This window comes from Macrotis lagotis, chromosome 1 (assembly GCF_037893015.1).
Source record: "Macrotis lagotis isolate mMagLag1 chromosome 1, bilby.v1.9.chrom.fasta, whole genome shotgun sequence".
NCBI classification, from domain to species: Eukaryota; Metazoa; Chordata; class Mammalia; order Peramelemorphia; family Peramelidae; genus Macrotis; species Macrotis lagotis.
Genome location: NC_133658.1, coordinates 430,902,791 through 430,919,229, shown reverse-complemented (window position 1 = coordinate 430,919,229; position 16,439 = coordinate 430,902,791). Strand labels below are relative to the sequence as shown.

Genomic DNA, 16,439 nt, shown 5'->3' with positions numbered 1-16,439 from the left:
AACATTTCCATATTAATCATATTGTATAAGAAGGAACAGAACAAAAATAAAAAACCTATGAAAAAATAAAGTGAAAATAACATGCTTTGATCTGCATTTAGACATCGCCAATTCTTTCTCTGGATGTGCTTCTTCAACTCCTCATTTTCTGTCATGAGTCTTTTGGATTAGTCTTGGATCATTGTCTTGATCAGAGATTTAGAGCCTTTTCACACTTGCATATTCTTACAATACTGCTGTTACTGTATACAATGATCTCCTGGTTTTTCTTATATCACTTTGCACCAGTTTATATATGTCACTCCAGGTTTTTCTGGAAGCATCCTGCTCTTCATTTCTTACAGCACAGGAGTATTCCAATACATTAGTACCACAACTTGTTCAGCTATTCCCCAGTGGATGGGCATTTCCTCACTTTCTCAGTCTTTGCAACACATAGAGAGCCACTATAAATATTTTTGTACACGTAGGTCCTTTTCCCTTTCTTTTTGTAACAATTTCTTTGGGATACAGATGTAGTAGTGGTATTGCTGGATCAAAGGATATGCATAAATTGATTGCCCTTTGGGCATAGTTTCATATTACTCTTCAGAATGGTTGGATCAGTTCATAACTCTACTATTAGTTCATTAGTGTCCCAATTTTCCCACATCCATTCTGACATTTATCATTTTATTTTCTGTCATATTAGTCAATCTGATAGGTATGAGATGCCACCTAAGACTTTTTTAAATTTGCATTTCTCTAATCAATAGTGATTTAGAGCATTTTTATATGGCTGGAGATAGCTTTGATTTCTTCATTTGAAACATGGCTGTGTATATCATTTTTCCATTTATCAATTAAGAATAACTGATATTATAAATTTGATTCAATTCTCTTTCTATTTGAGAAATGTCTTTGAGACACTTGCTGTGAAAAAATTATTACCTAGCTTTCTGCTTTCCTTCTAATCTAAATAGTTTTGACTGTGTAGCTCCCATGGATAATTATCATCTCTCTGTTAATGAATCTCAAATCTACCTTCCCCAAATTCTCTGCTGGCCTCCAATCTCACATCTCCCACTGCCTTTCAGATAGCATGAAATGGATATTGAATAGATATCTGAAAGTTAATATATCTAAAACTAGAACTCATTATCCTTCCTTCCTTCTAAACCTTCCTCTCCCAACATCCCTATTACTATAGAGGACAATACCATCTTTCCAGTTCCTCAAGCTCACAGCCTAGAAGTCATCTTAGACTCCTTATTATCGTTCACTTTCCATATCCAAGTTTTGTCAAGGCCTATGGATTTCTCCTCTGACACTGCTATTACTCTGGTGCATTATCTCACATTTGGATCATTACAAATGATTTAAAGTGATTTTTCCTAAAGTTCAGGTTCATTCATGTTACACACACACACACACACCTCTCCCCAATAAACTCCAGTGACTCTCTTTTACTTTTGGGATCAAATAAAAAAAATCTTATGTTTGACAATCAAAGCCCTTCATAATCTAGCACTGTACCCCTACTTTTCCAGCCTTCTTATACCTTTTATACCCACTTCAGTCCAGTGACACTGATTTTGGGCTATTCCACAAACAAGACATTCCACCTTTCAGTTCTGGCTATCCCTCATACCTGGAACATTCTTCCTCCTCTGCTCTTTTACTGCTAACTTCCTTGTTTCCCTTAAGTCTGAATTAAAATCACATTTTTTTTTAATTGGGAGCCTTCCCAAAACCCCTCTTAATTCTAGTGCCTTCCCCTGTTAATTGTTTCCTGTTTATTCTGTTCATAGCTGACTTTGTATATATTTGTTTGCATGTTGTCTTCTCCACTAGATTTTTTTTTTTTTAGGTTTTTGCAAGGCAAATGGGGTTAAGTGGCTTGCCCAAGGCCACACAGCTAGGTAATTATTAAGTGTTCCACTAGATTTTTTTAGGCCAGAACAATAGTTTATTATTTCAGCATTCAGCAATATCTTAGTCATCAAAAATAAAACTCTAACATGGAAGGAAGGAAAACTTCTTAACAGCATTAGGTGGGCTGCATCTAAGGCCTCCCAGGGCAACATAGGCAGGAAGATTGGTGATTATTCATTCATCCATTAAATTGGGAAGACAGAACCTTTTTTTGGGTGGGGGGGCAACTGCTCCTTTCTTGGTTGGCATAAGGTCAGTGATGAACTGGTCCTACTCCAAATGTTTCTTCATCTCAATGAGCAACTTCACACCATCCACCACCATCTGCACCACTCCACCACAGAGAAGTCCAGTCCATCAACAATGGAAATATGAAAGACACCATCATAGCTGCTATGTCCACACTCCCTGACCCCCTCTTCTGCAGCCTCGACTTTTTCAGCTCCTTACCAAACTTTTCATGCTTGCCCAGGTGGGGAAATTTGATGTGGACACCTGTTTATAGACCCACATGAACTCCTAGTTCTTAGTCTTAAAAGTGTGAGAACACCTCCTTCATATTATCCTCCTTCTGCATGGAAATGATCTTCAGGTGATCTTCCTCATTGATCCAAATCAGAAAGGTCTTGTCATTGTGCCAAATGCCCCTGCCATTGGGTCAATCTAGAGCCATGCCAGAGGCCAAGAGGAGTGGGGAGACGAGGAATATTGTAGAGGAAGTAGTCATCTATCAGGTGCTGCTGTTTCTGCTCAATCACATTCTTCAAAGCATAGTACTTCCCATTCAGGGCACCTTCCAGGATGACCAGAGATTCAACAGAGAGCTTCTCTTTGGCCAGGTTACAACATGGGGCAGGCAGAATCCTCAGGTGCTCCGTCCAATTGGAACATGAGAACTCAGCCCATAGTTGAAGTCCAGGTCATCACCACCCTGCAGATTGTTAGTGTTAAGGTCAGTCTTATGCTCATCTGAAGGTTTGTAGCCTCCATGTTGGTCCTCATTGATAGGATCAAACAGTTCCTTGAACATATTTATAGCTCTCTTCTTCTCCAGCCAAGGAGCCCACAGTCATGATGAATGGGTGCCCTGGGCTGTCTTTACTGATGTGGATGACATCATCCACAGGAAAACCTTATCCCAGAGTTTTTTGTAGAGTTTTGGAGTCAGCACCTTAACCATGTCATTGTTGTACAAGGAGAGGTTGGGATATTCCTCCTCAGTGAGGGTAGTGGGACTTCAGCATGTTATGGATATTGGATAATGGCATGATGGCAGGAGGTGAGGGTGCTTCAGGGGTTGCAGAAGGAGAGGAATTCAGAAGATGCTGCCATTCCTGTGCTAAGATCTCAGAGAAGCTTAACTTGAGCTCAGTCACCAAATCCTCCCCTCCACTAGATTTTACAATCTCTGAGGGCAGGAACTTTCTTTTCTCTTTTTTTTGTATCCCCAGTTCTATGCTTGGCACATAATAATAGACATCAATAAATGTTTATTAATTTATCAATCTATTGGTTGATTGAAAGAGAATTCTAGGCATACATATGACGAATTTCAAGGAGGTCAGTGTCACAAGATTGTGGAGAAAGTAAGGGGGAGTAAGGTATAAGAAGCCTGAAAAGACTGATTTGTAAAATCCTTGACTACTGTAATGAATGAAAAATCCCAAGAGACAGAGTTTCTGGATCATTAATCATTAATTGCTTTAGCTAGCAATCAATAAATTTGTGGTCAGTGGTTTCTTTGTTATCCAAAGATAAGATAACCCACGGAGAACCTGAAAGCCTTAAATATTTTTTTGAAAAGGGAATGCTCTTGAAAAGTGAAAATCAACTCTACTTGGTAAACATTTAATGAAGAAGTTACTGAGAGTCTTCAACTCCTGATGAGAATGTAACATGATCATGAGACAGCCACTATCTCCAGCAATCTGGACAGTGAGATCCATCTCCATTCAGACCCCTCTGGTTGATTTTCTTCTTCATGAGCTGGATTACCCTAAATTCTAATGGAGAGAACAAGGATAGGCTCTTTCCCCTGAGAAAAGAACTCTCAAACTGGATTCTGCTTAAAGTTTAAACAGAAGTTGGGTCTCCTAGTTGGATAAGATTGGAGCCTGTTTAATTGAAATCCAAGGCAACATCTGTTTCCCTTTCTGGATGGAATGAAAGTCTCCCTTGAAGTGTTGGGGAGAAGGGCTAAAGATTTTTCTTCTGTCTCTCTTGGAAACTCACACAATAGTCTCCTCACCATCTACTACACCTTACTACACATGTGGGGCCCAAATACACTCTATTGCTATATCCATATTTTAGTTGTCTGTTTAGTTTTTTCACTTGAGGAATTTTCTGATGAACTTTACCCCCTTGACTTCAGTGACACTAATGTCTCTTGAGTTTCCTCTTACCAGTCTGAATTTTCCTTGGTCCACTAATTTAATGATTCCTCCTCTCATTCACTATATGTGTGTGTCCCCAAGACTTTGTTCTGGCTGGACCATGTTTTCTTTTCTTTCAATATATACTCTTTCCTTCAGTAATTTTTATCAGCTTCCATAAATTTATTGATTGTTTATATAAAGGTAACTTCCTAAATTTACATATTCAGTCCTAATGTCTCTTTTGAATTATGGTCCCATATTCAGGTTAAGCAAGATATTTCATAGGCATCTCAGATTCAATGTGTATGAAATAAAACCAGCTAGTTGGCCATAAAATTCCCTTATAGTTCTAAATTATGATTTTTATAAACTTCCATTCAACAGAGATACCTTCAGATAGAAGTTTGACAGAGACATTCACAGAGAGTAATTTGGTAGAGGCAAAGATCTCAGCTCAGCAGAGAAAGCAGTTGAAACCCATTGATCCCACAAGATGATGTCTTTGATTCCAAGAAGCAGTGCTGGAGACAGAGACAGGTGTCAGTGGGGCTGTCATTTTTTGAGTGTTTCCCTGACCATACGTATGCATCCCCTTTCCCATTGGAGTGGAGAGTAGGGATCATTTCACTCTTTGTATGGGGTTGGACATGGTGGGCACTTCATAGTTCCCATCGAATGGTTGGAGTTTACAATTAGGGGAATCTGAGGAATTTGAGGAAGATCTCTTTTCTACTGCCATCAATTTGAGCTCCCAGCAGTCTTGTTTTCCCCATTGTTAGGGGCCAGTGACTAGCTCACTATTTCCATTTGTCATCCACTTAACCCTGGATTGTTCTTACATAGAATTATGTATGTTGAAGATAAAGAAAGAGCAAAAGACAAATATTTCCCCCACCATATATACTCTCCCTTCTACCAATTATTATCTAGGGAGAAGAGGTTCAACTTAGCTAAGTTCCACCAAGTTCACAGTGCAGAAGTGGCATTGCTGCCAGGCTTAGACTTTGAATGTCCCATCTTATTCTGCAGTATTTCTGTGCTGTGCCAACTGGGCCAGACTTTGGAAAGCCAGGATGCTAGGTGCCCTCCCCACTTTTTAGAAGCTTACAAAGCTGGAACCTCCACTCTTCATCTAGTACAGAAAAAAACAGTACTGGGGCCCCAATTTACAGAGTCACATGCTGTGTGTGTGTGTGTGTGTGTGTGTGTGTGTGTGTGTGTGTGTGTGTAAGATGGGAAGCCCCAAGTGCTCTCCTTTTGCATCATTGCCTCTCACCTAACACTGTGAATGATGGAATCCAACAGATCTACCAGGAATGCAGCCTATGAAAAAAGGGCCAGAAGGGCAGGCTGAGGTGGAATGCCCTGTGGCCAGGCAGACTTCTTTTGACTCTGTGATTTAGTCCTTCTTGTTACACTGCTCAATGAAAAGATGTTTTTTATTTCTTTGTTTTGTTTTGCTTTGAAGTACTGTGTCATCTGGTTGATTGGTAAAAGAAACAAGATCAGCCTCCACTTTCTGACCTTCCAAGATTTTCCCTTCTCCCCTTCAGGTTCTTTGCTTTATCTCTTCACTTCTCTATCTGTCTTTCTCTGACACTGTCTCTGTCTCTGTTTTTCAGTCTTCCTCTGTAGTCCTTGGTAGTGAGTTAGTTGGTCCTGGAGTCAGGAAGACATAAGTTCGATCTGGTCTCAGACATTACTAGCTCTGTGTCCCTGGGCAAGACAATTAACTTGTTTGCCTTAGTTTTCTCACCTGTAAAATAGGGTTAATAGTATCTACTTCCCAGATTTGTTGTATGAATCAAAGGAGCTAATAAATGTACAGCACTTAGCAGACTTCCTGGTGTATTTCAAACTCTAAATAATAATAATAATTATTATTATTATTACCTTTCCCACTCCATAGGTAGAGAAGGGACTTAGTAATTAACACGAGTCTAGAATCTGGTATACATCTCCAGATGAAGGGGGAAGGACACTCAAGAAACAGGTTGGTTAGGCAGGGGATGAATGACTTTTGGAGATGGAGATAAAGGGTTTTCTTTGCCAGAGTTTTTGTGCAAAAAAAGTACTGAGAAAAAATACTACCTTGGACTCCAATCTTACCTGGGAGCTAAAGATATAGGGCTAGGAACTGCCCAGCAGAGGGAGCTAAGGCCCCATTGAACTGTAGACTGGCAAAGCCCGGAGGTGGTGCCAGTATAAAAATTGGGGGCAATTTTAGAGCTCTCTCTGAAATGGACTATTCCCACAGTATGGATATTTGTCTCTTTAGTCAATAAAGAAACATTTACTAATCACTACCTCCAAAGAGGGTAGGAGGAGAGATAGTGCCACTGGACCAGGGTTGAGCAGAGAGAGTTTTCCTGACTCAGTTCAGTTCCCCATCCAGCTAGCTCAACCCTCAGACAGGATCAGATAATAAAGAGCTGCTAGCATAACTGTTGTTCTCTTTTCTACCCCAAGAACCAAATTTTTTTTTTAGCATGTAAAACCCTTTACAGGGGCAGCTAGGTGGCTCAGTGGATAGAACACTGGTCCTGGAGTCAGGAGTGCCTGAGTTCAAATCCAGCCTCAAAAACCTAAATAAGTACCTAGCTGTGTGACCTTGGGCAAGCCACTTAACCCCATTGCCTTGTAAAAAAACCAAAAAAACACACCCCAAAACCTCCTTTACACCCTGGCTACAATTCATCTTTCCACTCTTTTTCACAGATTATTCACATACTCTTCAGGCTAGTCAAAAAGGGACTCTTCCTCTTCCTCACACATGATATCCCTCTTGTTTTCTCCATTCTTTTTGAACAGGCAGCTCCTGATTCCTAGAGTGCACTTCCCTGTCATCTGCCGTTCTTAGGAACCTTATCTCTTCAAAGTTCAGCCAATGTGCCACCTCTGTGAGGCCTTTCCTGATGCCTTCAGTTGCTAGAGCCTGTTCCTTGCCAGACTTCCTTGTCTTTACTTTTAAAGTACATACTTTACACACACACACACACACACACACACACAGCCAGAAGGGCAGGCTGAGGTGGAATGCCCCATGGGCCAGGAAGACTGGTTATGTCACTCCCTTACTCAATAAACTCCAGTTGCTTCCTTCTAGGAGCAAATTAAAAAAATGCTTCATTTGCATTCAAAGCTCTTCATAACCTAACCCCTTCAACCTTTCCAGTCTTCTTACCCTTAACCCATCTGTTCAGTGACACTGGCTTGCTGGCTACTTAACAAATATGGCACCAGCCATTTCCTTTGACTGTCCCCCATATCTGGGGTGCTCTTCTTCTTTCACTTCAATAGTTGGACTCCCTGGTTTCTTTTAAGTTCCAATTAAAATCCCACTTTCTATACAGCAGGAAGGGGGAATTTCTATCCGAGGGCAGTTATAAGACCCTCACAATCATTTGATCTGGTGCTGCCAAGGTAATTGCAAGTGGGTCTTGAAATTCAATAACTCTAGGAACTTTTTAGGGGTGAATTAATTAAATGTTTGATCAAATATGGCAGGCTAATTTTTCAGTTAATAATTTTTTAGGGCCCTTGAATGATATAAATATTCAAATGGCCTTTGGTGGGGATAAAAGGTTCCCCACTCCTGTTCTATAGGAAGCCTTCTCTAACCCCGATTAATTCAAGTGCCTTCCCTCTATTAATTATTTCTTTTTTCCTTTTTATGTCCTTTGCTTTGTATATGTGTATGTTTGTATGTTGTCTCTCCTCAGACTGAAAGTTTGTTGAGGGCAAAGACTATCTTTTGTCTCTTTTTGTATCTTCAGAGCTTAGCACAATGCCCAGCATATCATAGCTACTTCACAAATGTTTATTAATTGATTGGGTTGGGCTGATTCCCAAATACCTCTTCTGATCAAGCACTGGAGACCCCGAATATGGAAGACTGGGTGGGACATGAAGACCTTGTGTGTCTCAAAAAGAAATAGAATTTGAAACAGCAGAACTGTTTCAGTCAGTATGAAAAACAATCACAGAATGTCAGAGCCAGACTGAATCTAGGAGTTCATCTAGTCTAACATTCATTTTATTGAAGGGGGAAAAAAGTGAAACCCCCAGAGAAGGAAGAAGCTTAAGGATTCAAGGTGGGAACCAGGATTTTGAGTCTAGGTCTTCTGACTCCTAACATATGGCCTCTCATCTCATTTCCTCCTACTTCAATGTCAGCCCCAGATAGACTGAAACCGAGCTTTGTCTCAACCTAGAAAAGGGCTGGAGGGCACCTGGGTGGCACAGTGTATAGGGCACAGGCCCTGGATCAGAAGGACTTGAGTTCAAATGCAGCCTCAGACACTTAATTATTGCCTAGTTGTATGACCTTGGGCAAATCACTTAGCCCCATTGCCTTAAATAAATAAATTTTTTTAAAAAAGGGCTAGGACTTACACAATAGCCACTTAAATGTGAATTGAAATTTGCTGAAATTGAGAAGGATTAATAAAATAAATATGGAGGTAAAAATCAAGTGGGGAAGTTAAAGAAAGGTGGTCTTTAGATTATTATAAATATTTCCTAATAATCAGAGTTTTCTTACAATGGAACTGGCTGTCTAGTGAGCTCCCAATCACTGGTAATATTGAAACAGAAGCTGAATGACCCACATCAGGGGGCTGCAGAGAGAATTTCCCATTGAGAGGGAGATGGACTAAATGATTTCTAAGGTTTCAACTCCCAGTTCTTTTGGGCTCTGTGCCTCAGTTTCCTCAACAGTACAATGAGAAGGTTGTAATAAATGATCTCCACATTTCCTTCCATCTCTTTTCTATGATTATAGGATCCCAAGATTACCCTACCCCCCCCCCCAACCATTCACATAGAGACCCTACTTTGCTCAATCAGAAGCCCAGCTGTATCTCCTCTCTTGGCTTGCAGCTTTGTTAGTCTCTCTCTCCCTGCCTCCTGGAAGGATTGCAGCAGACACATTCTATTCACCCAGGCAGTAGCTGCTAAGAAATGCAGCCTGTATGAGGAAATCACATGGTTCTAGAGGGCTGCTTCCCAAAGGATCTGGTTAGGGGCTGAAACCCAGAGCCTCTGGGTCAGCCTGGGACATTAGTCTGGTTCCACTTAGTCATCCTTCTGCCTCCCCCTAATGCTAACTATTCTTATTCTGACAGGCACACACAAATGCCTCTGAGGAGATTAAATCTTCTCTGAATGCCTTTCCTGCTGCCAGGGACTTGGGGGCTATCTCTCCCATGCTTATCTAGCTGTCCTAGGCATAGAGGCAAGAATTTTCCTCAGACATTGTATGTTGACAGTTGAATTCCTGGGATTGGAGATCAGGCAGCAATTGGGGAAATACCAACAGCTGCCCCTTCGTCAAAGGGTTATATTACCTGGCACAAGGTGCTATAGTTTCAGCATGTATCCTTCCTCTTTTCTGGGGATATCTTTCTGGGCAGTGGCCCCAAAGGAAATCCATCGGGGTCAACCCTGGACTATGTGGAGTTTTGCCTCCCTAATGGATGACTCTCACAATTCACTCCACACCTCCCTTCATTTCCTTGGCACTCAAATAATTTTTACTCAACTTTCCATTTGCCCTGAACTTCTCTGAGATCTTAGAACTTGAAATGACAGAGCCCGGAAGGATCTTTAAAGTCATATGGTCCTACAAAAAAAAGGGAAATTAAAGGAAAGTTTTTTTATCCCTAATAAGGAAGGTTATTTCAGTTCAATGTTAAGTGTTTGGAGATTGTACCTCATGGAGTATTCATGGGAATAGGCATATTGGGGTCATCCCATGTACTGTCCTCTAAATCTCTTTTGGAAACTTCTAAGGACTCTGAGGACATATGCCTTCATGATGAAAGAGCTGGGTGTATTGAGATGATGGAACAATCTCCTTATTGACCGTTGAGCAGGAAGAGCCATTGACTCAAAGGACCTTTAAAAAGGAGTATTATTCTCTCTCTTTTTATTTGTTCTACAAATTGCATTATGTATTTCTGGAACTTCCTGGAAGGGGAAAGGAAGGGTGACTTTCTCTAAACTGGCAGCATGATAACTGCTTCCACATGGCAGGTAGAGTAGAGACTCAGCCAGGTGAACTTGGGTCTGGATCTCTGGCTGCCTCTTCTGCTTTGTGTTTCTTTGCCTCATTATAGGTGATGGAGCAACAAGCCTGAGATGGATGTGTTCAACCTTGGAGGCAGACTTGAGTTTTAAGAGCTTCTTGGAGAAGAAACCAACCACTGGCTAGAGGAAGAGCCCAACCCCTGACTTGACTTGAAAAAAGACATGGACCTGGAGGAAATTTTGACAGTGTTGAGTTGAGGTGAAATGTAAAATGCCTATTAAACAGTCCTGCAAACTGCATCATGTCTTCATGGCTTAAGTATTCTTCTCTTGGGAGAACATAGTAATAGCTTTGACAGTGCTGCTGCTTGTTTAAATTTTTCTGTCAACGCACTCTTGTAGGTCTTCAATATTAAAGTGCTTTTTTGTGTGTGTGTGTAGAGGAAGTAAAACACTATATCTTCACTGTGCATTGAATGCCTTTCTACTACCCTTTTTGGATATATCCTAGTCATGAGAAATAAACCTAATCTTTAAATAATTTTCCCCAGAATTCCAGGGTAGTGGTATAGAGAGCCCAAAAGTGAGAAAAAGGTTTGAGCTTTTTTAAGGTGATAGGAGTTCCCCCCATGATTGAACTTGATTTGTGTATGTGGGTCCAGAGCTGAGAAGGGTCCCCTTTGTGAAGAAGAAGGCCTCTACTCCAGCTCCTGGGTCCCCACTTTATGAGGAACTATTGTTATATAAGGAAATCTATCCTAACAATTAGAGTTGTCCAGAAGTAAAGTGTATTGCCCTAAAAGTTTTCCAAGCAGAGCTTGGAGAAGTTGTAGAAAATTCCTCTTCAAAAGGCTTGATACATTGTGGTATAGTGGTTAGGACACTGGATTTGTAGTCAGGAAGACTTGGCTTCAAACTACCTCAGCTAGTTACTAGCTATGTGACTCCTGCATCTTTCTGTGCCTCAGTTTCCCCATTAGGCAAATGAGGGAGTAGACTCTGGCTTCTAAAATTTTCTCAGGCTCTGAATGTATGATTCTATAAATCAAATGGACTTCTAGTTTCTTTCCTATCTTCACTTTTTAATGGTTTGATAGGGTTTTTATTTTATTTATTTTTTTAATCTAGTTTTTTTGTTTTTGTTTTTTGCATGGCAGTGGAATTAAGTGACATGCCCAAAGTCACACAGCTAGGTAATTTTAAGTGTCGGAGGCTGTATTTGAACTCAGCTTCTGACTCCAGGCCCAGTGCTCTATTCATTGTGCCACCTAACTGCCCCTGGTAAGGGCTTTTAAAAATACTAGGGATGAATTCCTGTATATGATAGTTCACATTTCTATATATTTTTGCTCATTCTTTCAAACTACTTCCTCAATTTAGATTTGATGTTAGGGCTGGGTTTTGTGATACTTCAGGAGGGAAGATCTGGGCTGGTTCCCTTGCTATTTGCTTGAAGCATTGAGACTTGTGTTATCCCAGGATCTCAGGGACAGGTTGGGGAACTTCAAGCTTTCAACATTCTCGAGTAGTCTAATCTGGGGCAAAATCTAGTTGATCTGAGGTGAAGCGTTACTATCCCTCTTCTCTGGGTTCTGAGCTGGAGTTATTTCATGCTAGAGCCCCTCTAGGCTGTACCTTGCTTTATGAAAATCTCCTTATAGGGGCATAACCATAATATTTTCCACTGAAGCTTAGAGAATACCTTTGGAATGGAATCTCCATTGATTCCAAAAGTCCTGGTAGAACTTGGATTGGCTGCCTTGAAAGGGGTCCTATGTCACTAATGATCCTGGTAATTGTTTTCTTTTCATCATGGGCAAGTTCCTGACTTTGGGTTTTAGTTTAAGCAAGAACAAACTGTACCTAGACTAGGTGTCTACCATCACCTGAGAAGTTCAGTTGGTTCAGTGATCGAACTGTTGGTTCCCCATTCATCTGGGATTCCTGCCCTGTTTCTTCCTTTAATGCTGAACTAGGTTCTGGAGCTGAGATCTCACCTCTGCTCCTGGGGTCTGAATCACATGGATTTATCTGAACTTTCTCCTTTCTCAGTCCACAGCCCAGAACCTCCCTGCAAGGGACCACCAACCCTGCACACAGTCTTCCTTCTTAGTCCACCTTAGATTTGTGATCTTGATTTTTCTCAGTCATATGACTAGTAAATATCAGGGATAGAACTGAACCTCAGCACTCCTGAATCCGAGTCCAGGGTTCTTTCTACTAATCCAGGGTAGGGATTATTGAGAGCTTTAGTACCTCCTTCTTTGGTCATTAGTCATCTACTAGAGGAAAATAGGAGGGGCCCAGAGTAACCCTCTGGCTCCTGAGCTTGTTTCTACATCTGAAAAATGGGGATAATAACTCCCCTCTCAGGAAGGAAAGAAAGGAACAGAAAAACTTGTGAAAAGTACAAAGGGGAAGGGTGATTGCTGTCATTACTTATGTTGTTCCTGCCTGGTCCCTGAGTGCCAGAGTTGTTTCATGGTAGGAACCTCTCCAAACAATTGGTTTGATTTGCTTCAAATTCCTTGTAGTGGGCTCTCTCTTAATCTTTTCCAATGAAGCCTAGAGAAGCCCTTCCTTGAATCTTCAAAATTTCTAATTCCTTGGACTTGGATTGGCTGCTTTGGAATGAGTCCTAAGTCCCTAAGACCCTGGGTGTTGCACTTCTTCCCATCTTGGGTCTTCTTTTATATTAGCTTCCTTTCTTTCCAAGCCAGGAAAAAATATAATTCCTAGGATTTTGGTGCCTTGGTTCCTTTTTTCAGGGACTATTTGAGCAACTCTCTTAGTTTTTCAAGATTCAATTCTAGACTTGCCTTCACTGACCTCTTCCAAGAAATGACAATTCCTTCTCCTTAGCATTCACTGTATACCTGGATTTATCCCTCTTTAGTGTCTTTATGAATTTCATTGCTATGCTAGAATTTTTGGGAAGGCTAAGCCTGAGTCTGTTCCTCTTCCTTTCTCCCACAGACTTGAATTAATTTCCTGATTTCAAGGCCTGGCCAGGCCTGTTCCTTCTCTATTGGTCTAAAAGGAAGTGAAAATGAAGGATTGGAGTTTATGGAAGACCTGTGGTGGGTTTGAGGGGAAGTAGCCATACAGTTTGTTACTGCTCTACTGTGTCTTTGGGCAGAAGACTAACCTCCTTCATGGGAAGGCGGTCTAACCCAGAATACAAAAAGACTAGAAAAAAAGCATGGCTAGGTGGTACAGTGGATAGAGCACTGGCCTTAGAGTCAGGAGGACAGGAATTCAAATCCAACCTCAAACTTGACACTTAACTAGCTGTGTGACTCTGGGCAAGTCACTTAACTCTGATTGCCTCACATCCAGGGAATCTCCCTGATTCATATCTGGCCACTGGTCCCGGATGGTGCTGGAGGAGAAAGTGAGGCTGATGACTTAGCACAGAGCCCCCTCACTCAAATCCAACTCCTTTGCTTATAATGATATCATCTCCCTGATGTCATGGTCTTCTTTGAGAATAAAGGACAATCATTATTATTATTATTACAAAAAGACTAGAGGTGGAGCTGAATGAGGAAAACCAGAGCTTTTTTAGAGTCAATCTATGAAAGAAATCTCTACTGTGCTAATCTCTAACAGGGATGAGCTTGTCTGAACCTTCCAAAGAAGGGAATGGCCTCTAGCAGCTGGGATGAAGATATAGCTGGGGCTTCTTAATTTTCAGAGTAACTAGTTTGCCAAGTAGTCTGACTTTGGTCACCCAAAACAGCAATAATCACTCCCTACTTCAGAGATTGGGACCTACTCAGGCTTTGTGGTAAGGCAGTCAAAAAGAGACTTGTTGATGGCAATATCTTCAGAATTTATAGTCTGCCCTTTTCCTAGACCATTAGTACTTGAACTACTCTTTGTCCCCAGGAATGATGACAGAAACTAGAGTTGAAAGAAGCTTCAAAGGGCTTTCAGTTCAATCTATACCTGAACACCAAAGGAAGTTTTTCTTTACAATGAACCAAAAGCTATCTCCCTCTAAATTTGCTCTCATTTCTTTGAACTATCTGGAGACAAAGCAAAATCCCTCTTCTTAGTATTTGAAGGTTTATTTTTGAGGCTCCTTTAAGTGATATTCATGATAGCATGGTTTTCAGACTCCTCATCATTGGATGAGGTCTGGTTTTTCAGTGCCCTTAAACTGTGGTACCCAAACCTGAGCACAAAATTCTGTGGTTTTTTTTTTTAGCATTTTATTTGTTTTTTGTCAATTATATACAATATTAGTATCTACCTATCATTTTTTGTAGGTTTTGGATTTTACAATTTTTCCCCCACCCTCCCTTCCCTCCCCTCACCCCCCCACAGAAGGCTGTCTGATAGTCTTTACATTATTTCCATGCTATACATTGATAGAAATTGAATGTGTTATAAGAGTAAACTCCCCCCACCCCAAGAAGATGAGAAACCTCAAGAATAGAGAGAGAGAAAAAAAATGTACTTCAGTCTGTGTTCAGATTCCAATGGCTCTGTCTCTGGGGTGAGTTGCTTTCTTTATCATAAGTTCACCAGAGAAGTTGCTTCAATATTTTTCCCACAGTTTAGCAACTGTTTATTACTGCTTTTCCCTCCACTCTAATCTTCCCTACTCTCATTTATTCTATTCTCTCTCTCCTTTCATCTTGGCTCTGTTCAGCAGTGTGTTTTATCTGAGTATCCTCTCCCACAATCTTCCCTCTCTTCTATCACCTATTCCACCCTTCCCTCCCCCCATTCCCCCTTATCCAATCCCTTTCTTCTCATTTTTATCTAGGGTAAGATAGATTTCTATACCCTATTAAGTGTGTATGTTATTTCCTCTCTGAGCCATTTCTGATGAGAATGAAGGCTCACTCATTCCCCCTTGTCTTTCCCCTTTCCACTCCATTGTAAAAGCTTTTTCTTGACTCTTACGTGAAATTTCTTAGCTTCTTTCTTCTTCAACTCCTTTCCCTTCCTCCCAGTACTTTCCTTTATCACCCATTGACTCCATCTTTTTACTATATTATACAATTATATTCTGCTCCTTCCTATGTCCTGTCTATATATGCTCCTTTTAACAGCTCTTATAAATGAGAAAATTCATATGAATTATCAATATCTTCTTCCCATGCAGGAATAAAAACAATTCAATATCATTAAGTTCCTCATAGTTAGTCCTTCTCTTCCACCCCCTCTATGGTTCACCAGAGTCCTGTACTTAGAGATCAAACTTTCTGTTCAGCTCTGGTTGTTTCAATAGGAAAATTTGAAAGTCACCTGTTTCATTGAAAGTCCACCTTTTCCCCTGAAAAAGGATGTTCAGTTTTTTTCAATTCTTTTTTTCAATTTTCAATATTTAATATTTATTTATTATCATTTTGTACAGATTTTTTAATACATTAATAAAAATATTCTTGTTTAAGAGTAAACAAAATACCCCCTCCCCCCCAAAAAATATAGATTCACTTGAGCGATAAAGTAAAGGGGAGAGAAAAAAAATTAAAATAAAAAATAGTAATAATTGTAGGTATGGCCAGGTGGTGCAGTGGATGGAGCACCAGCCCTGGAGTCATGAGCACCCAAGCCCACATCCCGCCCTGTACACCCAACAATCACCCAGCTGTGTGACAGGAAAGCCACCCGAACCCCACTGCCCTGAAAAAACCAAAAAAAAAAAAACAAAAAACCTCAAAATAAAATAAAATAGTAATAATAGTAGGGGTGGCTAGGTGGTGGACAGAGCATTGGCCCTTGAGCCAGGAGCACCTGGGTCCAAATCTGGCCTCAGACACCCAACGATCATCCTGCTATGTGACCCCAGGTGGGCCACCCAGCCCCATTTGCCCTGCACTCCCCCCCCAAATAATAATAATAATAAAAAATGTACTTGAGTCTTTGTTCCAACACCAACAACTCTGTCGCGAGTGGGTCACATTCTTTATGATAAGCCCATGGCACAAGTTACTTCCATATTTTTCCACTGTTGCCTTTCGTATTTCTCCACTACCATGTACTATATTTTTCTCTCTCCTTTCATTCTGACTCTGCTGTAGCATATCTGAGTGATGCAGCAGACAGATCCCTGGTCCTGGGGCCAAGAGGCCCTGAGCCCCCATACCACCCCTTAGGCCC

At 40.9% G+C, this 16,439-nt stretch overlaps 1 pseudogene; it reads right to left on the bottom strand.

Annotated features, from left to right (window-relative positions):
• Positions 1–2,184: 2,184 nt before the first annotated feature.
• Positions 2,185–3,182, bottom strand: LOC141518774 (creatine kinase B-type pseudogene; annotated as a pseudogene).
• Between the last annotated feature and the right edge of the window lie 13,257 nt (positions 3,183–16,439).